At 35.7% G+C, this 26165-nt stretch overlaps 1 protein-coding gene across 1 annotated transcript in view; it reads right to left on the reverse strand.

The window, feature by feature from the left end:
• Nucleotides 1-23291, reverse strand: part of LOC122576833 (lachesin-like) — a 538671-nt gene extending 515380 nt beyond the window's left edge. The window contains exon 1 of the mRNA XM_043747665.1: nt 23178-23291. The gene's annotated coding sequence lies outside the window, so the exon portion shown is untranslated. The remainder of the gene's footprint in view (nt 1-23177) is intronic.
• Between the last annotated feature and the right edge of the window lie 2874 nt (nt 23292-26165).

The raw sequence follows: 26165 nt of genomic DNA on the forward strand, positions 1-26165 counted from the left end.
CATCCTCTGTGTTTAGTGGCAAGCTGATAAAGGGCACAAAAGCTACATTTCTTAACGCAATATTTTTCTAATAATAATCGATGATCTCGCAAACTCGTATCAAACGATATTCAACGCGCGTATTTTAATAGCAACCGTTTCTGCTTCGTGCCACAGCCTATAGTTTATGACAAAAATATTTCAACACCGATGTAGATTTGATTTGTATGCTTCGCATTTCAAGTGAACAAGTATTAAACAAAGAAATACGTAACGTGTTACGCTGCAGCCTAACTTTTGCATAACAAAATGTACAAGTTTTTTGTTCATTACGTACGCTTGTTTAACATTTTACACTCGAATGAAGTTATAAAGCATACTGAGAATGTCCCCGTAGCGGAGCCAACGGAGTGTAACGGGTTAAATAATAGATCAAAAGTGGCGAAATAGTTAATTTTCATGTAAAAAAAATATTCGAAATATTCTTAAAAATATTTCATGTTACTACACAAAATCGAAATAACAATTCTTACGTAAACATTAATATTTTACGAGGTTCTTCTGTCACTGACATATTAGAAATTATACTTTTGAAATATTTGACGTCGTATGAACTGATATTTTTGCAATTCTGCATTTAAATTTATAACGATTTTCCGATTTACGCGCTCTAATTTTCGCTATGAATTTTAATAATCAGATGATTGAGGAAATGGTCGTAAAATATTTCTACGTTTTTGCACAACCCATGCTTTGTACTTCGGGTCGCTATTCTGGTACGTAAAACTTGATAACAAACACCGAATGATGTAGCACGATGACATCGTTTAGCAGATATTGCTAAATCCGAAGAGTAGCTGCAAAAAATGAAATCTCTTCAGTTTTTCCAGCAGACTTGTGGCCAGGTTAGTGGTTTTCAGCCGCTGTTGATACAATTTGCTGTGTCGCGCGATTTTCTCTTTCACAGAAGAAATGCCAGTTTCCATAATTAATTGTTCGTTCCGTATGTACCGATCCGCATTCGTTGCAGCCCTTAGCTTTTTACTTTGCCATCGTTCTAGCGTTTTCGTGTTAATTTTAGAATAATTTTGTACGACATTAGCTTGTCACAAGCCGTTAATTACGACTTTTTACCAATCAGCCACCACACTTTTCACGCCTAAGTATATTTCATTGCTTAATTTTACTGGCGGTGAAACTGACATGAATGAATTTTGCAGCACTGATTTTAATTCCGCATGTTCTTAGCCAGAATTCCATTTCGTTGAGATGGTGTTGCAATTTTTTTGAAGCTTCACCGGGATCTTGTTCAGAGGCCAATATAGCCGTGTCGTCGGCGACGGTTTCTGTTGTGGTATTTGGCATTGTTGGAAAGTCTGACGTGTATAGAGTATATAGTAGTAGCCCTAGGACGCTACCCTACGGAACTCTCGATTGAATAGGATAAAGCGTTGAGATGGTTTGTTGTACTTTGACCTGGAATAGCCTGTCCGTGAGCTACGATTTTGGAAGAGAGTAAAACGATGACGGTAAAAACTGCTCGATTTTGATTAGCAAGCCAACGTGTCAAACTTTATTAAACGCTTGTCGTTGAAGTCTATTTTAATTTTTCTGGACAATCTATGGATTTGTTCGATGGTGTCGTTCTGTGTTGCCCTCTTCCTTAAACTTCCTTAAACGTTATTCTCGAAATTGTCTAAATATATCTCGTCAGGAATCGCGCTATCAGAATTGTGGACATTATATTCATCTTTGTCGAGAAAATTGAAGTTATCTTCCAACTTAGTACCTTTACATATATCTCTTTTGCAAATTAAAATCTTCTATCCTGTTTTTTGCGTTAATGTAAGGCTATCTTTTTCTGGCTACTTGTCCCTCGTAGTCCACCGCACACGATTATGCATATAGCGGTCTTGCATATCTTCATTTAGCACTGCTGCTAATTTGGAAACATTTATTCATACGCTCTTTTTATTTTTTACGTTTCAACTACACCACATCTACTATAGCCGCTAAGAATGAACCGTAATATCGTTTGAGGAAAAAATCTGATTCTCCTCTCATTTTTACATTTCTTTATCATATCTGCATGATATTCTGCTACCTCGTGTAATGATTCTCCTTTCTTTTATGAAAAACCAAGAACATATCGAAAGTCGTATTTTTATCCACTTGGCACGAATTTAAAATTTGATTAATTAATAAATTTTAGAAAGTACTCGATCATTTTGATACAAGCGTGGAAAATGGAACAGAAATATTATTCCTACGGATTTCTTAGTTATTTATTTACCTTTCTTGGTTGTGTCAACCCATTTGAGTCATTAGCAAACACGTAACACACATAACAGTAATTACATGTTACAGCTTAGAACGTACATTACGTTAAATTAAGTGCAAAACACTGATATGTTTGAAAAACTTGATGTAGATCCGAGCATGATTTCACAGTCCCGGTCCCTTTTTTTTGGATTTTCGTTGATTTGGTACAATCTTCTCCCGCGTTGATATTTCCAGCAAGATGTGACGATCTGTTCCACTCAGTTTATTACATTGCATACGCTATGCGGATGGTCTTTGTCTTTCAACATATAAATATATGCGAATTTTGCATGTCCGATCCTCGGGTCGTTTTATTTAAAAGGATATAATAAATTAATTTTGGATAAAATGGGTTCTGTTTTATATCTAAATGACAATGAAAGATTGTCAGTAATTGTACGAAATGCGTCTACAGAATATTAAGTCTTTGCTCGTGTTTCTCAATCTGCACTTTAGTTTATAAAATAAGCCGGGCAAAATGAAACATATATGTACGTATGATTTAAACTTGAAGATATTGCCAATGATCCAAAGTGATGTTTCACACGATTGAAATTTACCTTAGATATTTAAATAAAAGGCGAATCCCCGTTTTTTACTACATAATTTAAACACTGATTCAAAAATGACAAATATCAGAATTTTGTAGAACTACTACTATAAACAATTTTTTCGCGTACTCTAAATCAATGGCACAGTAGAAATTACGTTATATGAACACCCGCTACATGACGTTCGCACGAACAATATATTTCCTACTACAACACCGTGTGTAAACGTACAAAATGTTTATACATTAGCTTGTGTGGGATTTATGCAAATCACACACAATTCCAAATAATTGGAATACATAAAAAATTAAATTTGAAGACTGAAAGGACTGAAGACTGAAAAAAGCAAGACTGAAACAATATTGCGAAAAATATCTGGTGGAACATGAAACACGAGATAAAATTTTCCTGCATGAAATAGTAGAAGAACATGAAAAGCTAGGCTCAAGCAGAAACGACATAGATGAAGTTATTGCAATGTTACGTGGAATACCAGGATGCAACGACTGAGATAGGCCCGACGTAGCCGAGTGATCGATTTGATAAAAATTACAATAATCGAGCGTATTCTTCCAACGAGGTTACCTTGCAAAATGTTTTAAATAATGGCCAAAAAGCGAATAGTCAAGAAGAAATCAGCGACAGCAGCAACGGAGCTCGGGAGGAATGTGATTAAAAAGATTTGGAATCCACAGGTTCGATTTCTTTAATTTCGTTAAAAAGAAGGGGGATTAAACGATATTGCCCTTTTGATTTTTTATTCTATGTGCAAAGTGATTTAGAAACAAATTATATTCATTACATTTGAAATTAAATTGAGTGCTAACCGCTTGTCGTTCCATTATGCGACAAACCCCGTTACATCTTTTAACAGTTTTGTCTCCTAATTGGTTCATATAACTAAGGTTCTACTCTATTTCAAAAGCAATGCTTCCTGCTTCAAATAAATTCTGAGATCGCGGCTAATGTCAAAATCATGTTTCTACACTGCCAGCTCTTTAGGACACCTATTGATATCTGATATGTGATAAGAGTATAAATTGAATGCTATTTGCTACTTTTATTTTCAAGCTATTTTATTATAAATCAATTATTTCATTAGCGACGCATGTGCCTTATAACGTAATCTTAAATAAAGTAAAATTTCTTATAGTTTTCAAATAAATGTAACCAGTAGGTGAGCTGATATTTACGGCCGCTAGTGTATATACAGTAAAATTTAAGGAAATATGGACTTCGAATTGAGTCCAATATCTTTCCTATGTATGGGATATATAAAATTTGATATCGATTACGAGTCAAGTCTTAAACATGGGCTACTAGGATAAAGTTTACTTTTGTATCTTTAAACGCGTAATAAATTATCGATCCAGTAAATGAATATAAAATCATTATTAGTTGGAGGATAATATTACATAGGAAGTCAAAACTGTCGTTAATAACAGAAAGAAAAAATGTAATTAGTAATTTTGCTACTAGCGGAAATCGTCCTTGCAAATCAACCATAAAATGAGAGAAATTTGGAAATGAGAGAAAAGACGAAACAGGCGTACTGAAAGAAACTAAAATTGTCTTGATTTACATTAGCGGTCAAAGGTACGATCAGATCACGATCAATCAAAATCCAGGGTTTCACCGTGGCATTTACGCTAAACGATCAGAAACAATGAAATTTCAAAGTTTCTTCTAATCGAGATAGGGTCCCGATTGACAATTTCATTTCTTGAGATGTATCGCGATGTTTCGCGACTGAAATCATACGGTTGGCCGTAATTTCGTACAAATTCAATCAAACGCTGTTCCTTTGCTTTTCGACTGCTGCTGACTGTTGCTGACCGCGGTCTTGATCGCTAGCAAAGCGATGCCACCATTCCCTACGGACGTTACGCTCGATAGATTTTCATTTGACTCGACCAAACCGCCTACTGTGGATGCTCTCATTGGATTACGTGCAAGTGATTTTGACCGCTGCGCTGCCTCACGTAATTTCACCGTATCGTGGTCGCTAGTGCGAATCAAACTTTCTTATTCTTCAGGAATTTAACCGCCGAACACGAACACGTGTCGTTTTAACCCGACGCGACACCGTGTTCGGTTTCCTTTCTCATCGCTGTAGCACGAACAAAGAAATATCCACTCCAGAGTGGCAGCAGGCATAGTGCGCAAAAATGCGCTTGGAAATTGCATTTCGGAGAGCATTCTGTAGAACGCAGCCTACGAGAAAGTTCAGCGAGGAAATTTTTGTTCCAAATGGCTTCTATGTCTGCAGAATTTTCTGCAAACGAAGATGATGACATTAAAGTATCGTCAGATGGAAGAACTTGTAGTTCGTGCAGCGATGTACCAAAAGTACGGAAGCCGAGAGAGGAAGTGAAAATTTAAACACGCTAGAAAACGGCAAATCTGCGACAGTAAAACCAAAGTAAAACCAAGTGACATGTACAAGATGCATTTACGAACCACGGCAGTTGTCGTATAAGTATGTTACTCGTGTGCAATATCTTTTTTCCTTGGTGTAACATTATTTGAAAATTTATTCCTAACGAATAATGGTAAAAGAATAACGGAATCTATTGGATCATTTTGACCCGCTTTCGGCGTCGTTGCAAAGCCCGGATTCGCAGAATTAAAATCGGTATTTGGAAGTTTAATCAAACCGCGGCTCCCATCTCAGCGGAGATCTTTCGATCGTTCAATTTTCCATTATGCCATGTTCTCGAAGATCAAGTGGATGTTGAGGATCGTGTAAATGTTTCATTTGTAGCAAAAAATACTCGATTCAGGATAGCTTGTCGCAGTCGCGATTATATTTAAGGAGCACCAAACTATATGAATAGTGCAATGCGAGTCTTCTACTAATTCTTCTAATTCAATGATTTTACTTATTATTTACTACACATAGAAATTATTAAAAGATTCTATTTGAGTCATCCTGATAAGCTCTACTTGCAATTAGTTTGTCCACCTCTTTATGTGTTTAAGCAGATGTAAATTCATCGTAGAAATAATTTTTTTGAGAATCAACTAGAGCAATGTTTCTTTTCAAGGCGACGAACGGACCTACGTCACTTTTAAAATAGACGACTATGCGATCCCGTTTATTATTTCCATTATATTAATTGATATTATATAATATTTATCAATTCATCTTTCGTTGTAATAATTTACAAAAATTTCTAATCTTTCAAGAAATTTCTTACAATTTGCAAAAGATAATCCTTTAGGGTGGAAAATAAGAAACACATTTCTCTAGCGTTTATTGATAAAGAATGATCGCGTTTAAATTCTCAAAATACAAATAAAAGTTTTTACAATTTTTTCCGGCCTTTTTCGAAAACAGTTTGTGGCACGAAAAAAAGTTTGTCTGACGCGTTTGGAAGATAATCGAGTACAATCGACTTATTTAATATATGTATGTAAAAAATTATCTTAATTTTAAGAGTCCAGGAGCACGCTTTTTCCTTCCCCAAGCCAGCTCAAATTTTACACAGATTATTTTTTTATCACCCGAAACTATCCTGGTTGGGGCCGTGAAAGAAACTTGAAATTAGAAACTTTATCAAGATAGATAGAAACAGTATCGCTAAAAATATGAAATCACTGCGCAGTTCAATTCCTTTATTTAAAAAAAAAAAACTCTGTAGTTATATGTTTATTAGGATAAAAAAGATTATTATTAGTATCTGTGCTAATCTCGAATGAATAAAGATATTACCCGAAAATTCATTGTAGCTACACATAGAAAACTGATTTCAAATTTGTCGACAAAAATTTCAATCTAATTATAATTATTGGATATTTATTAAAATTGTAATATAGAAAAATTCCGAAGATATATGCTGTATATAATACATTAATATACTAATATTATATATACAATATACGACATATATAGAAGACGAATGTGCGAATCAGATTCTCATGTCTGGTGGTCTAAAGTCTAAGCGAATATATCTGTGTCAGTATGTCACTCGAACTGTAAGTACCGTGGATATTTCCACTCCTAACGGAAATGTTTCTTCCTTAGCGGTATAAGAGGATAAAGAGCAGCATTCTTCGGTCGCGCCTTATATATTCTTTTTAACGCACTGCATTGCCGACTCAATTCGACCATAAATCCTCCTTATTCAATTTCTTATCTGCTCATTATTGTAGCTATTGCAATTCTTTGATACTCGCTTCCTTTTAATATATTGTCCGAATCTTTACAGGTAGAACGAGTTCGAGTATACTTGATAAATTTTCAAACTCGACTTTCTCGAAAACTAATCTTTAGATGAACAAATTTGTTCCGTATTTCTTACTTCTTCATACGGCATCACCTCGTGCCCGCTTGTACGTGTTATATATATGCAGGTAAGAACAAGTTGCATATAGTTAGTACGTTAAATACGCACACATAGTACATCGATTTTGAGCAGCTGCAGAGACATTTATCGTCGAATGTCATTTGTGAGAATAAAACAACTATACACGTTATTACGCTTTGCTAGGAGTGAAGAGGAAGAAAGACGCTGTATCAATGTACATATCTGTTTTATAAAAACTACAAACTTGAAATCAATTTCCAATACATCGTTCTTCGAATAAAGTTATTCCATACATTTGCTGCTGCTATCGTAAGAATGGCAAATAATAAGAAATGCAACATCCTTCAATCAGTGGAAATGGTTGCGTTTGAAAGGTTTTTTCCAAAAATTCGAATAGAGCAGCGAGTAGAAAAGAAGCTTTGCGCGAAACCAGAAGTCGAGGAACACAGATCGACTGTACAATTCCGCGACACTGATCGATTCGGCAAACCGGGAGTATCGGCTACTCGTTTCTGATATTTCTTAGCCTCGGGTGCTACGTCATTCCAACACGACCCTGTGGATTACAAAATTGCTTCCGTTTAATCCAGAAAATCCAAAACGTATTAACACTACATCTTTTTGCTTGTATTTTAGTTTCTACGTCGAAATGTATCTATAATCGGTGTTATTATCGTGTCACGTCGGAGACACAAGAAATCACTAAACCGATAGATCGCCGGTGATCTCGCGTCGCAGTTTGAACGTTTCACGAATAAGGTGAAGAAATTGAACTTCGTATATGATGATGGAAATTTTATTGTAGGTATCGAGGGATTATCTTCGGATGTATATCAGAGGCGGCTATTCAGTCACCGTTTTGTCATTATTTCGATAGCTGTGGCATGCAGGATGTTTCGTCTAGTTGATTACTATTTCTGAGCGCACAGCGTTTTTCTCAAAAAGAAAAAAAAAAAAAACGATAAAAGGTGCGTAACTATACTTAACTATTCTTACATTGACATTTTTTAAGTAACAACGAATCCTATGTAGATACACAGTATTTCATAATATTATTATTATTGTCATTTCAGAATTGCAACTTTTCTATAATACACGAGTGAAAAGATAAGACAATATCGAATAAAATAAAATGCAGCAAAGTTAGCACGGTATTAACCCTTTATATCAGGCTTTCGTTCGTGTTTGCGAAAAAGAAAGATTTGTTGGCTATAATCCCTCATTTTGATGCAAGGAATAAGAACCAACAACCGCTATAAATTGTTGGGTGACACTGCAATAAAATATAGACATGTAATTTTCAAGGCAAAAGTAACGTTGTAAAGAAGTATAAAACACAAAAGTGATCTACCTTTTCTTGTTATTTTCATAACTTACGTTTGTAAATTAGCACAGTCTGCTAAAATATTCATCGCCCCCTCCGATTCATGTTTGTAGCCCTACTATTCTATTTACTGACAGTTCTATTTCATTATTTCTATATACTGTAGTGTCTATAATTATCTAGTAATAACACAGATATAGAATAGAGTTTGATGAGGACCGAACCTGTCTCGAATAATCGAAAACTCGAATAACGTGGAAGAGTCCAATAGGTCACGCAATAAAACTTGAAAAGAACATTTTGATAGCGTAATATTGCACACATACTTGAATTTACTTGACTATTTAATTCATTAAAAATTCGATTAACTGCCTTAACAAGATACCCTTTGTGTTAAACTTAAAAAAAATGAAGTTATGGTAAAGCTCAAAGCATCTCAGATAATAGGAAATTTCTGGAATAAACGAGATTCAGGTAAGGGAGACTCCACTGTATTTATAATTACGAATTTTTTTTACGATCTTCTGAGATGCACCATCTACGTATGTTGCTGCATGATTTAAAAAAGTGATCGTCTTCCATTATTTTTTCTATCTCTTTATTATTTATACATATAAATATTTAAATACACCCTTTGACTTATCTTTAAAATAGTACAATCTCCGTGACAGTGGGACACATACATGTAGCCCGTAACATCGATAGTCAATCTGAGTTAGCGGAATTATCCACTGAGAGATTTTCTGAAAACAAATGTAACAGCGAGGGAACGCTGTAATCTGAACTAATTGGGTCCGTAGTTCGTCCTAGATAACAATTTTTCTGATTAAATGCTTTGTACAAAAGTACGTAAAAATCGTCGAGAGTAAAGGGATTCATCGGTAATTTGTACTTTTCACGGTGAAAGAACGTTCTGTAATTCAGAATCAACTTTCAAAAGGATATTTGATTATAACGTTTACTTTACTTGGATCCAACTTTGCACATATTCCATATTTGATCTCACTCCAATTTGACTAAGCTTATTTTTTTATTCAACATGTTCTGTTATGAGCTATGATTGTGAGACGTTCTATTTCTATTAGATATTTTTATTACACTGGGTGTCCCAGTTTTTTCCACAAAAATCTACTGGCATATTCTATAACTAAAAATAGGAAAAAAGAATGTTATACGAACGCTTCTAAATGCTTCATTCGAAGGTTGTAAGAAAAATACGAAATGGCTTCCTTGCTCGATGCCATATGATGCCATATGATTGTCGGTTTGTGTTATAATTCCATCTCAAAACTGTTATATTATTAATTTCTCGTTCATTTTTCTTCACTGACGAAAATTCTCCTTTCACAGTCCTTCACAAGTAAAATTTCGTTGGCGTGATACGTGGCGATCCATCATTGGGAGCAATGGTCACTTAACGATTGACGTATCAGTTGACCAAATCAACGACCTTAGTAAGTACATGTTACAGTTTGTGTAAACGTATCAAAAAGAGATCGACAACGTGTTCTTACATTGTGTCGATAAAACACAAGTCTGTTATCATTTCGTATTTTTGTTATAACCACTATTGTTATACACCACTAACACCCTATATGTATATAACGTTTATTCCTTAATGTTGCTTATAGAATATGCTGGTAGAGTTTTGTGGAAAAGTACAGTCACCTTAAATTATTGATAATTTGTCATATCGTTTCAGATAAAAGTCGTATAATATTAGGTTAAATAATCAGTTCATTACCCTTTTTTTTTTAATCAAAATATTCTAAAGTCCTGCGACTTGAGAGAGTATTCTAGTGGGTATTATGACCAAATAATTGTCGTAATATAAAAATTCAAATTAACTACCTTAATTATCAAAATATTCTTCAAATAAGTTTCGATGCGAGTAACGTTCACAATATTATCCATACAGCGCAGTAATTATTTTTAAAACGGGGGTGTTCTTCCGTATGCAAATATTTCACTCTCATAAAATTATTCTCGCGTGTACAATTAAAGGCCACCATACGTTACTTTTCGTTATTATTAAATTTCACTGTTACCGATACACGTGCATTTCGATAATTGTATTCGTTCAGTTGTGTAAACAATTCTGCGGATTCTAGTTCACGTTGCAGGAATTTCGAGCGTGTTTACTCATATTTGCAAGCATCTCGTGTTTGGATTCAAGAATTAATAAGACAAGTCGCTCATTTGCTGCAACAACGACGTAACTCGAAATTTGTTTTGAGTTACTGGTATAGAAAAAACAAGTATTCTTCGTACTTTCTACCGATAAAGTGCTGCAAGTGAACTTTGGGAATAGTCTGCACGTAAGAGCAGCTGTGTCGCCATTGCATCATTAAAAAAACCGTAATACTTTGGAACATTAAAATTCGTTTTCCCTAAAATCGTGATTTTTGAGTTATGCTATTTGATATGTCTATTCAACGTTGTTTGTTCAACATGCCAAACGAAGGCGAGTAAACGATAACGCACCCCAGAAATTTAAAGCTTCTGCAATTCGAACACAAAAATGGTCATATAATTTTGACGCATAATGTTTTTATTATACACTATAGACTGTGTATTACTGTGTATACAAAGAGATGGACGAACGAGTCTTGTTAGAATATAAACAGAAAGTCAGTGTTACAACAAGACAACAGACAGCTGAAAAATTCTGATAAATATGTATTAGAAGGAATCTTTAATTTTGTGCTCTATATCTCCTTTTGAGTTTCCTAACAAATTCTGAATTTGTTACAAAATTAATGTAGCGTGCCAAAGGCAGAAGTGGAAATGCTTTTTTAATGGAACTGTATATTAGTTTTTCTTTACTCCGATAACTGTCATCGAGCCTAAAAACTTTTATCTGAAATACTTTTTCTCTATTCTGCGTAATTAAAAATTTATAGGAAAGAATAATATTTTTAAGGGTAACTTTTGGCTGGGTCGATGACGATCAAGATAAACATTGGTTACAATGAAAATGTATTTTATTAAATGTTCAAAATGTTGGCTATTCACTTCTAAGCATTTATTCATTCTGTTTACGATATTTTTACCGAACGCCTACAGCGAAAGAAGATATGAAAAGGGGGATAAAGAACGTTTGTACATAAATATCTCCAAGAATGTTGTTATCAGTACGAGAAAATATGGCCAAAGATATATTGTCGGATGGCAGTTAGAAACTAACAAATAAGAGATACAATATATGAGTAAAAAAATTAAAAAAGGATGGTTTCTATTTAAAAATATACTAAAAGGAAGAAAATAATTTTCTTAACAGCTTGTCGTTAAATAAGTAATAGAATATTATCACAGAAAACTGGAGGACTCGTATTAGTTTACTTCGAAAGTTTTCAGAATTTGGACATTTTCAAAAATTCTCTATTTGATTAGATGAATCTTTGATCTTCATGATTTGGGTCAAATACTCCTCCACTTTTACCTCGTAATCATAAAAGGATCGCCTTTGCTAGAAATTTCTTCATCCAATAAGTTCATCCAAGAGAAGAGAAGATACGTTGGTCGAATGGAGGACGACTTATCTATACTTTATTAGGAAAATTGTTTTCTACCTTTTAGCAGATTCTCAAATATAAATCTTTCTTCTTTAATTCTCTAAATTTATATTTTTATATCCATTTCTGCGTTTACACTTATTTATTCATATTATCATCTATTTAACGAAGGCGAGACCGAATCGTAGCTGCAGTGCGTCAAATATCACCAACGCAATATCTGGCTGCAAATTAGGGCGGTCATTGTTAGATGTAACGCTCGCATTGCTGCGGGAGACCAACATTTTGAACAGTATCTTCATTAAATAGATGGTAACACGAATAAATAAGCGTAAAAACGAAATCATTTTTGTGTCTTTTTCACGATTTTCTCGAAAGTGAAGCTAAAACCGACAAATCTGAAATTTTCGCTTTCCCGCTTATTTACTTACACTTAACTATACATGTTATCATCTATTTAACGAAGGTGAGACCGAATCGTAGTTGCGGTGCATCACACAAGTATCACCAGAGCAATGTCTAGCTGCAATTACAGCGGTCATTGTTGGACGTGACGTTTGCATTGTTGCAGGAGGCCGGCATTTTGAACAGTATCTTTGCTAAACAAATGACAACGGAAAGAAATAAACGTAAATAACTAAAAATAAAAACGGAAATGCAACAAAAACAAGCAGATCTCTGATGGATTTTTCTCATCGTTTCCAAGTTTTCATATTTACCTTGGGATACCCTGTATAACAGCTTCGGAGAAAATGGGTTGTAATATTTCACGTGCTACGTCTATATTCATATTTATGTTACCTAACAATTAATTACGTGTGTGCTGTGGAGAGAATAGCGCAAAATGTTAAAAATTCTAGCGCGTCGTAGAATTTAAAATTACAAGCGTGATTATCGCCCATGATATATGTTCTTTCAAATTTCTATCTCCACCTTTAGCACCTGTTCACACTGCTAAGAGATTGCGTAAATGTAATAGCGCGATCCATTTCCTAATGCGATATAATTTTAGGTATGAATGGGCATGTAAGCGCGCGTATAAAGTATTTTTTAACTTATGTAACTTAATTTATCATGAAAAGTGACATTAACATTAGAAACTAATTAGTTTGGTCGACTTAGCTATGAAAAAGGTGCACTCGACTGATCAGCATTCGATTGCGAGATTAATAAACGAAGGGGAAAATGTAAAAGCGGAAAGTTGAAATTCTATCTACAAAGTCGAATGTGTCGTTATAGATACACCTTACACGTACATAAATCCGCCACTGTTTTAACGTTCGGCTACAGTATTCTCCAGCGGAAAGTTTTTCCATCGCTTGGCGAAAATTGCGTCAGGATGGTTAATGGTCGTCACGACGGACGGAGCCCATCAGCAAACCGAGAAGAATGCATTCAGAGTCTAGAGAATAAAAGGGAAAAATAGCTGGGACGAATGTCACCAACAAAGCGTTGACATCTCTGCAGTGACTAACATCCTTTGTCGTGAAATTTATTGCTATTGAAAATAATAGTTCTCTCTACTCGCCTGATATATTTTTATTGTATTTTATATTTCTTATTTCCCGCAATATACTATTATAGAAAAACGAGCTTTACCTGCGCTAGTACATTATTATTTCATTGGGCCGAGCTTAATGTATCAATTTCTACTCTGGAAATTGCACTTTGAGAAATAAGCTATTCGCCGAATGTACGCGATAACTAATACCATTAAATTATCAATGTATAGCAGTTAATTTCTTTCGAAATAGACTATACGCCTAACAAAGCAAGATATAATTCAACAAAAATATACAGAGTATTTCGTTTATCTTGTCCGAAACAATATCTTTGTTACTTTTACACATATCAAAAACTGTACGAGGTAAAAGTTCTTTGGTTTAGAATCTCAAATATCGTGATTCATGTTATTATCCGTCAAGATCGTCTTTCTTCGATTTTTCAAAGTAGTCGACGATTTTTTTTAATAATAACGCCGTACTCTTATGATCGTGTTATCGTATCTGATAAAAAATGACTTTAAATATATAGATATATCGACCTGGAAACAACTTTGAGTAGAATTCGCGATAATTCGCAAGGAGCAAGAAATTGAGCATTTTCTTAGTTTTGCTACAAATTTGTATCACTCGGCAAGAAATGTTCGATACGGCCTCCATTATTTTCAACACGTTTTCGTATACGACGCATGAATGATGATCTTGCACGTTCGATCATAGTTACAGCCGCTGCTGTGCATCCGCACAATTTCTATAAATTAGCACCATTCCTCTTTTCTCTTCTTGACTGTCTTCTTGACTTTGATTAACATCTTCGTTCCATTGTGATCGTATTTCGATTTGTATGGTGCTTATAATTGTTACAGATAGCAATACCAGGAGTGTCATCGCACAAAGTTGATACTTGGCAACACGATTTATTGGTATCTTGAAAATAAAGTAAGTTAGCCATTTATTTATTTATTTATTTATTTCATTTAAAATCAATTTTTATTTTCGATGGCTGTACTGTCGAACTCTTTGCTTATCTGCAAATCAGAGACTGATTTTCTGTTACAATTTTGTCATAATACGTTCCAGTTTTGTTTGCATATGGCTTCAACATGTTTTACTATGTCAAACGACTCTGCTCCTCTGTGGTTGCAATTTTTGGCGTTAGATCGCCTGGTTCATTTCCAATGAGTTTATTTCTCGTGGGAAGGGATCCAGCCTTTGACAACTTTTTACCGGAAATTAATAATATGTGGTGTATTTCTCGAGCAACTGTGTTCATTTCAGCTTCGCGTTCTGAATCTTGCATACCATTGATTGCGATAAGAGAAGCACAGAAAATTACGAACCGAAATTCCTTGCAATCGTGTACATTGTCGAGCGGTGAAACATTCCAGCAGCGATGGTGTTGCTAGCTTGTTCAAAAGAATATTTGACGCTACTAGCTGCTGTCGCAAAATGGTTTTTGGACCTGAATAGATGTATTCGTCGTAATAGACGTATCTACGTTTAGTGGATATGGAGTTATTAATGTCCATGCAGATAAACCGCGTGTCCTGATTTTTCCATAGGTAGCGGAATATATTTTGAATCTTTCGGATATTTACGGACCCTTTGATAAGGGATGTTAGTCCGATTCCGCTGTAAACACGACCAATGGAATTTCGCGAGCGAACGAATTGCACTAAAAATGATAGCGTTTCTAGAGGTACAGACTTTTACTGCATATTTCAAGCATGAATATTTTCTGCTGTACGTCAGGAACGATTCTCCAGCTTCAAGCAGAACAAGGCACCAGGTGTGGAAAGCACCAACTGCAATTCTTAGATTTGCGTTACGGATTGGATCGAGTTTTTTCAAATTTGTCGATGTAGTCGAATTATATACCGGGCGTGTTTTATAACCTTGTGGTTGTACAAACTTTGCGTATTTATGCTATTGATTTGAAAACATTTAACGTTTTCTCATAATTGTTTTGTCATATTGACCAAGTAAATTTTAGCCCAAACGACATAAATTTAGGGGCATTGTTTTCCAGATTATTATTATTATTATTATTATATAACATAAATTTTAAATGATTATAATGTTAATAATATATGTTTCTAACAACTTTTTAAGTGAAATATAATATCGATTTTTCACTTTCTTCCTTCATTTGTTTCATACGTCTTATTTTAAATTTGAGAATCAGTGCAAAAGAAAAGTCATGCGCGTTTAAGTGGAATAAAAATGTTTCTTGGGTATGTGTATAATAATTATTATTATATCACAATGACAGATAAAGAAGATATAACAAAGATATCTATTTTGCTTGATTTAGCTATAAAATCGGCGGCGTATAAATATCTGCTCGCGTCATCGACTTAGGAAAATCAAATACGAAACACGCGTTGAATTGTTTATCCAATCTTTCCAACATTCTTCAATCGACATCTTCCTTTTCGCACCTAATTGTTCTCTTCGATCGATTCTAATAAATAAATAAATACTTTTGATACTTAAATCTACTTGAAAATGATTGTAGCTGCTGCGAGAATATTGAAATCAAAAAATGTAAGATTATACGAGAGTTTTTCCGAGATGCGGTATCGTTTGCTATTATTAGACTCGCGGTGTTTGGGCATTTATGGGAAATGTAAACAAAAATGCATAGAATGTGCAACGATATATCCAAAGCAAAGTACTCTTTATTATATTTAGATTTCGTTTCTTTAGTTGTGTTTATAAATATAAAGTATGCGTAAACATTTGCGATCTAATTACGCCGTAATGTTTGTAATGTAATTAGCCATAGTTGCATAATGAGTTAAAATTCATTGAAGAAACAGAAAATAGTGGAAAATATGTACGACTTGATAAATTTCATTAAACAGTAAACACCATGCTTCGCTTACATGGGAAGAAGTATGCAAGAATCTATGTTACGTCATACTACAGTTGTTTTTGTTTTCCGTTAAAAATATTTATTGCGAATGTGAAAGAATTTCACGAAATTTTTATCAAATAAGAGCATATCCATTATGATCGCAGTATAGCCATCCATTTCTACTCGGCAGCTCTTCTTGGCGTTGGCGAGGTAGACGAACGTAGAATCAGAATAATTAGCATTCAGTTGCTGGAGTTGACTGAGGTTGTTACCAGCCTACGTGAATAGAAAAGTGGAAGAAAAGACGAGAAGAAAAGATTGTGTAAACGGTCTAAATGAATTAATCGTGCAAGGAACATTCTATTTTTGTTATTTGCTCGAATGATATTTAACCTACGCCTCGTGAACGTGCATAACTTGCCGTCACTAGCTACATCAAGGTCATTTGGAGCACTCTCACGGAGAATTCACGGATAGAACGAAATGCGGAACATTAATTCGAGCCACGGACGAATGCGGAGAAAGGCAAATGAAATGTCGCCCGGAAAAATGTTCGCTCTAGTGAATCTTCAGATGCACGGGATAAAGAAAATAATTAGAGATATTGTCTTCCACTTGGCATTCGGCCACGACAGAAGCAACTGCTAACTGTTATTCGACCAACTAACTGTCAGAAAGCGTCGGTCTAGCTATTTCTGAGTTGGTCATGAAATAAAAGTTGCGCTATTCTTTCAAAGTCTGAATTCTCTCATCGCCACTTTATTGTAAAGTAGCATACAACATCGATATTCATTGATGTTTGAAGCACTTTGTTCAATCAAAGTCTGTTCCACTCGTCTGAATGAAAAATTAATTTATTATTTCAATATCGGACTGTTTATTTTGAAAGTGACGCAAGTCCATTTTCCTTCGTTTTATTAGACATTGAAAGGTTTGCGTTTTCATCGATTGAAAAATCCCAATGAAATCTACCTACAAATTCGACAAATCGAAAATTTGAAAAAATCTCGGACTCTGCAAAACTGTGCAAAGCAACCTTGACTTTTCGTGTTATTATGAATACGTAGCAAACTATATAAGACGGAGGAAAAGAGTTAATTTAAAAGCTGTAGTGTTCTTTATTTACACGTATAATCTTTGAAAAGTTTCTTCAAAATGTACAAACGAGTTGAAACAATAAAATTTTTCGTGTAACGTATAACGCTGATCGTGATCTCTTGCCAAGATGAAGCACCTCGTGCAAATTATTTACATTGATTAAATTATACTAATTATATTCAATTATTTACGTAATTTCTTCTATGTACAAACATCGAGATTTAAAGCAACCTTTCCTTAAAAATTCTTATTTAAAAATCATACCAGCGTTAGATAAACTGGATCGCACAGCGTAAGTGTTAGAATTTCGTTGTAAGTTACACCTTTCGATTTCGCGTGCTCGGAAATTATTGTTCCAATTCATACGTATATTAGTAACTTTCTTAATCTTTCTTAATCTATTCGAATTGAAAGTAAGATAAAAATAATTTAGAAAGCATAGAAACGTATCTCGTTTCCGACGCTAAATACGAGTTTGCACGAATGTTTAAAACGGTGATGTTTGATACGATGTTGATACGAAATCAAGGATGCTAGAGAAACAGATTGCAATAAACATCTGAATATTTTTCAAAAATGATGAGAGATGAAAAATTGCATAACATTTACGCAACTTGGCCAACTGATGTTACGTACATGGGCAATTAGGCCAGATATAAAATTGATTTTAAGATTCACACATAACGTTCCTGTAGATTCTCCATGCAAGCCCACTTCAGGTGTTTCAACCTTACATACTTGTAACGATGTCTTTCTATAACATGTGATGTTAAGAAATTAATAAAAACTATCCAGCGTCGAATCAAATATTTTGCTAGCGGTGACATGATAAAACAAACAGAGTAGAATGGTAACAAAAAGAACGACGTATTATGAGATTGAACACGTAATCGAATAAAATTGGTGAGCGAACGAAAGAAAGAAAGAATACATGTAGAAAGTAAACTTATTAATGCTTTTTTTCTTCGTAGATAGAATCGAGAATATGGATTATATTAAAGACACAAAAAGGAGTTGGACTTGGTAACGAAAACGAAGAATGTTACATAAAGGATCGGAGAAATTGAAATGTCATTGTCCCTGACTGCCGTGCGATTAGAACTGACAACCAATTCACCTATTTCGTTTCTGTTCGACTTGGTTACTCGTTGAAACGGTTAATCGGAAAATCTTTCCAATTTCTTCGTGAAATCGTGTAAAGGTTCGTAGCAGCAATAATTCTTTAATCGCACGATGTTGCATCAAGTTTCGCAACACGAAACACTAGCTATAGACGAAAAACTTTTGACCATAATTCTGCAACTACCAGACTACCGATTCGACTAAAATTTATTTCAGCATTTAGCTTAATTAGAGAGAATTTCTATAAAATTTCATTTGAATGTAGTGTCTTCTTTTGTAGAGTAAACATTTACCTGATTTTTCTCAACTTTCGATCCTAACAAAATAATAGGTCTACTTAACGAGAAACAGAAACTTTAACCCTTTGCACTTTGAATTTTATTTCAATTTCCTTACCAGCAGCTCCCGAAGCTTTTAAGCGTTTTATTTGAGATTCACTTTAACTAAAAAATAAGACAATTTAAATAAATAAAAAAAAAAGAAAGAAATTCACTTAAATACCAATTTTATTCACACTATTGTTGTATTTTGTAATTTTTAAGTGTATGATATATCTTGAAACAATGTGCAGGATGCAATCCTGGTTTCCTTTCGCACGTTTCACAAAAAAAAAATATGGGACTGAAAGAACGTCGAGTGGGACTCGACAAAGGAGCTCCCGAGATAAAAACTGATGTCGAGTCACACTCGACATGGGAGTGCAAAGGGTTAACAAACTAAGACGTTATTAATAAATTCATCCTCTTTGTAATTCATTCAACTAGATCTTGCGCAGTTTTCGATTCGGCAACGATATTAAACTATCTCGTCAACAAATTGGTCACGAGAGGTGATCAATATGCCCCGGAAGTGTCATGGGGGAAACCGCCACTTTAAACCGAGCGTGTAAAGACAGTTTTTTAGGATGAAGCTGTAAACTTAACAAAGGGAACGCGACGATTCGCTTAATCTTCAAAGTAAAGAAACGACAAAGGCTGTGGCGATGGCCAAGAAACACTAGCGTATTCCATACCGATATAAATAGTTAACGCTTAAACAATATATTATATTATAAATAGTATGGAGACTGTTATTTCCTCTAATTTTCGTTCATTTAGATGACATTCTGGGATGAGAAGAAGTTTAATCTGGACGGCTCAGACTGTCTTGTACGCTACTCATACGATTTGCAGCGCGAATCACCTTATTCTCCTAAACGAAATTTTGGTAGCTTTGTTTTTTTAGTAAATTTTTGCTTTCCGGCATTCGGCAAGACAACTTCGGCGTTCGTTTATACTCGTATGAACTCACATTTTCTATCACACTGGCGCCGTTTTCCATTGGGTACATTTATGCGCCATAATGCGACAGTTTACGTTCCTGGAAACTCTAGGCTGTGACTGCAAGGAAGAAAAATCAGACATCTCTTATCCTTATTATCCCTATCGAGAATCCTTGGAGTCAACTTATGCGCGACGTATACGACAATTGTCGCCAATTGAATACCGTTAGCGAAATCTAAGCTGAGATATCGGAGGCCCGGAACCACGTTACTCCTAAACTGTTGCAAAATCTAGCCGAATCAAAAACGAATATGATGAATTTATCGATAATGATATTTCTAGTAACAACTTTTCAAACAAGCCCTTTCAACATATTGAAGTTTCGAGAAGATAGGAGATGAAATTGGAAAACGTCACCTGCCACTTTTTTTGAAATTGTTTTTGTAAACAAAACTAAGAAGCAACTGTTACGCGGAGATTTGCATATTTGAGATTTGAATATTGTACGTAGCTTGACGTAGGTATGCGCGTAGGACATCGTAGACAGCATGATCGTATTTGCTCTATTACCGTCAGTAAACGCAATTACTCAAAGTGCTTAAATTCTTATTTAAGAATGCCGTCATGGTAGCTTGATATAAACTTGACATCGATGTAGTGCGAGGTTTATTTCGGACGCTGAGAATTTTGCTAAATATCAGCGAATAAATGGTTAATGTTGTATCTTGTACCGCAAGTATCTTCGTGGCTAGTTATTTCTGTTGCGTGTTACAGTAAATTGTACTCCCATAGTTTACAATTTTAAAACAGAAAATTGGAAGCACTTTGTACACATGGACGATAATCGCGAAACTGAAATTCGAGTATGTGAAATTTTTGTACAATTTGTAGAAATTTGTATCATCAATCGATTCCGTTACATTATCTTCCGATAGAATAAATCTGCTGAAAATGAGAGAAGGCGTACTTAATTCTTAAAGTTAACTAACTTTATTGCAGATTGTTTACTTTTGTTAATTATACGAGCTCCAATTTCGTACATCTTACCGAATAAATTTGTTTTACGTAAATTTAATGTTTAATTACCTCAACGAAATCTATCAAAAATATGTTTTCTTTTGTAATTTAAACATCGCTATCTTATACTTGTTAATTTACATTTTGATAAATCGACTGCGGATTTTCATGCAAATGATTATTATAACAACTACTACGCTTTGGATATCGCGCATATTTTACCATATTATGTACATCTTCTACGTTCTTGCGATTTCAGGCTTCCTATAGATGCATAAAATTATATTCCACGTATCCCACAAACTCATCAAATTGTATTAACGTGTAAGAAGACCAGCCGACTACGAGTGTTTCTTATTTCTTCATCCTTTAATTCCAGTTTAAAACGACAATTATAATTTTAAACAATACGGATACACCTATGCATACGAAGAATACAGAACGTTAGTCGTTTCGTTCTCCTGGAGAATGTTACTCGGGATTCGACGAATGATAAATAAAAGCAATTTTATCACGATGACGCTATAAACGTAATATCTTGTAATTAACGTTTTCTAGCCAAGCTTATTGTCAGTAAACCAAACCAAATTGTATGAATTGTTGGAAGCATAAACTCTGATTCGTGAGATCTATATGGAATATGGACGTAAGTGGAACGACATGATAAATCAGAATTATCGCTGTAACGCTTTTACGTATGTGCCTAAGCGATATGTTCGTAGTCGCAATAAGTGGATGAAAAGTGAAAAAAGAGAAGACATTTGGATGAAAGGTGTGAAAGAATTAAATTAATCCAGTGGCATAAAACGTGAAAGCAGTCATGATCATCAACAGGTTCTACGAGTCAGCCGGAAGTCATTGGCAGTTCTCCAAAGAAGAGTTCACGAGGGACGCCGGTCCACAGGTGCTCGGAACGAGCATAGTGGCTCGGGAAAGAGCGCTACATATATGTCGCTACTGAATGAATTGGCAAAGGGTGCCACGAACAAAAGAAGTCTACGGCATTCGTGCATACAAGGTTCTTGTGTTCACTTAGAAGACCTCTGCAGTTACTCTTTAAAGGAATTACCTACCTCTCTCACACGCTTCGCTATTTCCACTTGAATTTTCTGTATTTTTGATCAAGCGACTAGTCTTTTATCCGACACCTCTCTACAAAATTTACGTATACGAAATTCAAATTAAGCTCCACAGAAATAATACTATTTTAAATTGCGAATAGCTTAGTTTTCGTTTTAAATCGATTGTTCCAATTGAATAATTACACGATAACAAGCAGATTAATAAGTTGTCGCTTATAGGCTGATAGGCAACGCGAATATTAACAAAGTTGTTCAACAGCAATTGCTTTAAAAGTGTCGGTCCCGCATCTACTATTCAGATATTCAGATATCCAATAATCTTTCCCGGTTAGTATCCGTCAATCTTTTCTCTTGTTTCGCTCTCAAAGCAATGGTCTTTATTACAAACCGACTTTGAAGCATATAGTAATCGATATTAGCGGCGAAAGCATCGTATCGTTGCAATAACCTGAAGGATTTTCAACAGGTATGCGTCGTGTATCAGTCGGATCGGATCGCTTGATACTTTATTTATCAACACTTTCTCTTCTCTAAAACACTTTCAAGCAAGTTCAAGGTCCTATGATCTGATAACTATAACTCAACAAACATGAACGACGATATTTCCAAACGTGTACTTTCTACACTGCAGCAAATCGTTCCATTTATTTGATTAGTTCAGTATCGAAATAATTCACGATATCACCATTCACTGGTCGATTTAGACCGAATCGCAAATTTATTACTACGAAGCAAATAGAAGCACTTGACGGATGAACAGACGGGTCAAACTGAAACAAACTTTTCGCAATGAACGGCATCGTCGACGTTTTTTAAATTCGTTAATTAGGACAACGTAAAAGGATTTGTCAAAACGGATCTCGAAGACATACCTTTCAACGATCGAGATCTCTCGACGAAAATCACGTGGAAAACACAACGCAGGTTGTCTTGGTCACACAACTGACGCGCACTTCTCGATCGTTTACGTGTATTTTACAGGTTTCGTCGCACATGGAAACAACAAACGAAAGTGGAGGCACCGAGGCTAGTAAAGCGAAGGAAACGGCGGTCAGTTTGAGACCGAGGAAATTTCATCAACAGGTTCCCAGCGAATTAAATCGTACACGATCGCAGTCGATTTGTCGTGAAATAGAAATCTCGCTGGCGAGTTTTCCAACGAAACAGTCATCGAGCGAGTGTGAAAACGCGTTTCGATAGACAAGATCCAGCTGTCATGATGTAACCACTTACCCGATTAAAAGCTGCTCGGAGATGGGTTCGAGGAAGCGTTCGAAGAAACGCTCGAGAAACGACGAAAGCGACGAAAACGAGGCAAACGACGAAATCCTTGGCCGTAGCCTTAAAAGCATAGCACTGTTCGCGGGCCCTTTTCGTGCGTACGGCTAAGGGGGCAGATTGGCACGCGCGCGGTTTCACTCGTGGGGGTGTCGCGGTGCGACTGTAGCACAATCGCTACCCTCTCACGCTCTCACGGTCTCCATCCCTCCGCTCTCTTCACCCTTCCAGCGCTTTGCCACCCTCTCTATCCTATTCTCTCCCTCCGCCTCTGCCGTACCCTCGCCCCTTGCCGCCCCTCACCCCCCGTCTTTCTTCCTTTCCTCGTTTGTTCTCTCTTCGTCCAACGCCGACAACCTATCTTCTCTCGCCCGTTGCCATCTAATTCGGTTTCTCTCTTTCTCCTCGTCTCTCCTCTCCGGCCGCGTCCCTCTATCTCGTCCGCTTCCACCCTTCTATTTCTGTTTCCGTCTGGAGCCGTCGAGTATCCCCACTACCGAAAGCAGCAAGCCACTCCTGCAGCAGCGGCGTGCCTTTTCCAAAAGCCCCACTCACGACTCTTACGTGATAACCGAGGTGGCTGGTTGACGGGGCGGCTGACTGACTGACTCGCTTGGATCGCTCTGTACGCTTGCGAAAGCCGCGCAGCATCCTCTAATCGGCCCGCGCACGCCTTCGCGCTACCAAATTCTATGCGCATCGCGCTCTTCTCTCCGGCTACCTGCTTCTCAGCTGGATTTACGCGCACCGCTACGTCCTTTCAATGAATCTTGCCTTTCACCTTCCTCCCGCACAATCCTCTCCTTCGGATTTCGATCATCGTGTGCCTTCTACACACGCAAACTAAACGCGCACTGTCGACCCTCTTTTACTTTATCCCGTCTGTTGGCAAACGTTTGTCCACGAATATATACGAGTATCGCGAGTTGACGCTTCAAAAACTGAGACGCTTTCCACCTGTTTTCTTCATCCTCGTCTATCCATCGTCTGTATCTCTGTCGAATATCAAACGGACGAACCTGTCGTTCGTTCTTCCCTCGCATTCCTAACGCTTTATTTCGATCGCGTTTCCATCCTCCAACGAGTTTGAACGAAAAAGTTTCGTTTTCTAATTACCAAAGTATATCGACAGAGAATGATCAGAGCAGTTAACGTGTCATAGAAACGCGGACTGAAAGCTGGAGAATTACAAATGCTATTACAAGTGCAACAAGTAGAAATTCTTACATCTGTTTTCTATTACGACGACTTTGCGCAAACCAACGTTGTCTCATTTACAGAACCCAGCTCTCGGTTTGTCTATAATCTAATAAGCGAGGTCATGTATCATCGATCGTAGAAACTATGAGCAGTTCGTCATCGTATTGTTAACCCAAGTTCTCGTAGGTTACGGTATCGTCGCACGTATTTAAAGCGCGAAATACTAAACGTTTGAAACTGTAACGAACGAATGTTGTCGGCTAGGAAATTATTTATTTTACGCGACACTTACACATATAGAAGTCATCCATATATGGCGTATTAGCATTTATTTGCAGTACTATACATACAATAGGCAAGTATAGCAGAGAAGAGTAGAGAAAATATCGAGTACAGAGAAGAGAGAAAAGTGGGACAATAGCGGGAAACTAGCTGCTTTCTATTCTATAAATTCGTATATTTCTCACTTCACTTGCGATGCGAGAGCGAAACTCCTAAATCCCATACATTTTTCATACACGTATGGAAAGATATAAAGAAATGTGGGATATAAATAGAAGCTAAAAAAAATCGGAATAATATAGCTTGATGTAATACCCGATAAATATATGTGTTTTCAGATATAACATGATCTTTTTCTCAAGAATTCATCTTGATTTTAATATTCTTAATTTACGGTAGATGTCTATACTATTGAACAACTTTCGCGAATATTTGCATCGAAGTAGCAATAATTATTATACATAACATGGATAAGCTTAGTTGTTTACCTCTCTTAACAGACAAGAACAAGAATTCCCCTCACAGTATATTAAATAAAGATTGAATTATTAATACAACTTTTATCTGATCGAATTTATGGACGCGTTATAATCGGAAATAAAAACAGAACGCGGAAGAGAATCCTTTATACAAAAATGTAACGATCAAATAATTAAAATCAAATGCCGAAGCACTAGCATTAACAATCTCATAATGCTCAAATGTTTTAATCACAGTACAAAGTTGTGGAACGATGCAAAAGTTTGTTATATATTTGTTTTATATATGTATTTGTATGTATTTGTACGTATTTGTACATTACATTGGAAAATTTCTATTTGAAGATTACACGTTTTATCGGGAGACACGATATACGTACAGACGCATGCATGTAGAAGTACATGTATGGTTTAGACTCGCGACTCTGCAGCTTTGCACGGATGGAGATCAGTTTAAAAAATTGACTTTGACCTACAAAATCAAATTTTTTATTACAAACTACATCTCGAAACTCAGATGCAAAATAAATAATTCCGCTTGTAATTTGATTGTTTATCGACGTACGTTAATATCGTGATCATGACCAATTAGTTGATTTGTGGTGAACAGAAATTTGCGATAACTTTACTCCACTGACGAGACAACAGAAAGTTATTCCTTATATATATGCTATTTTATCCCGTAACATAATAATATTCATATTATAAATATGAATATTACAAATACCACGTGTACCGCGCTAGTTATGAAAACAAACGTGTATTTAATAACAATATTTACGTGTTTACCACTTTACGTACACGCATATGAATCAATCTAAAAATGCGATCGATTTGGCACCTTCTATTTGTTGGTTTGTTCGTCACGCAACAAACACGCTGCTTAATTTCGTAAACTACTTTGATCAATATGTCCGGTATATCGTGTTTTGTGTAGTATTGTGTTTGATTACTTGAACCGTGAAATGCTGTGTCACGTTGT

The sequence above is a fragment of the Bombus pyrosoma genome, linkage group LG17 (genome assembly GCF_014825855.1).
Source record: "Bombus pyrosoma isolate SC7728 linkage group LG17, ASM1482585v1, whole genome shotgun sequence".
NCBI classification, from domain to species: Eukaryota; Metazoa; Arthropoda; class Insecta; order Hymenoptera; family Apidae; genus Bombus; species Bombus pyrosoma.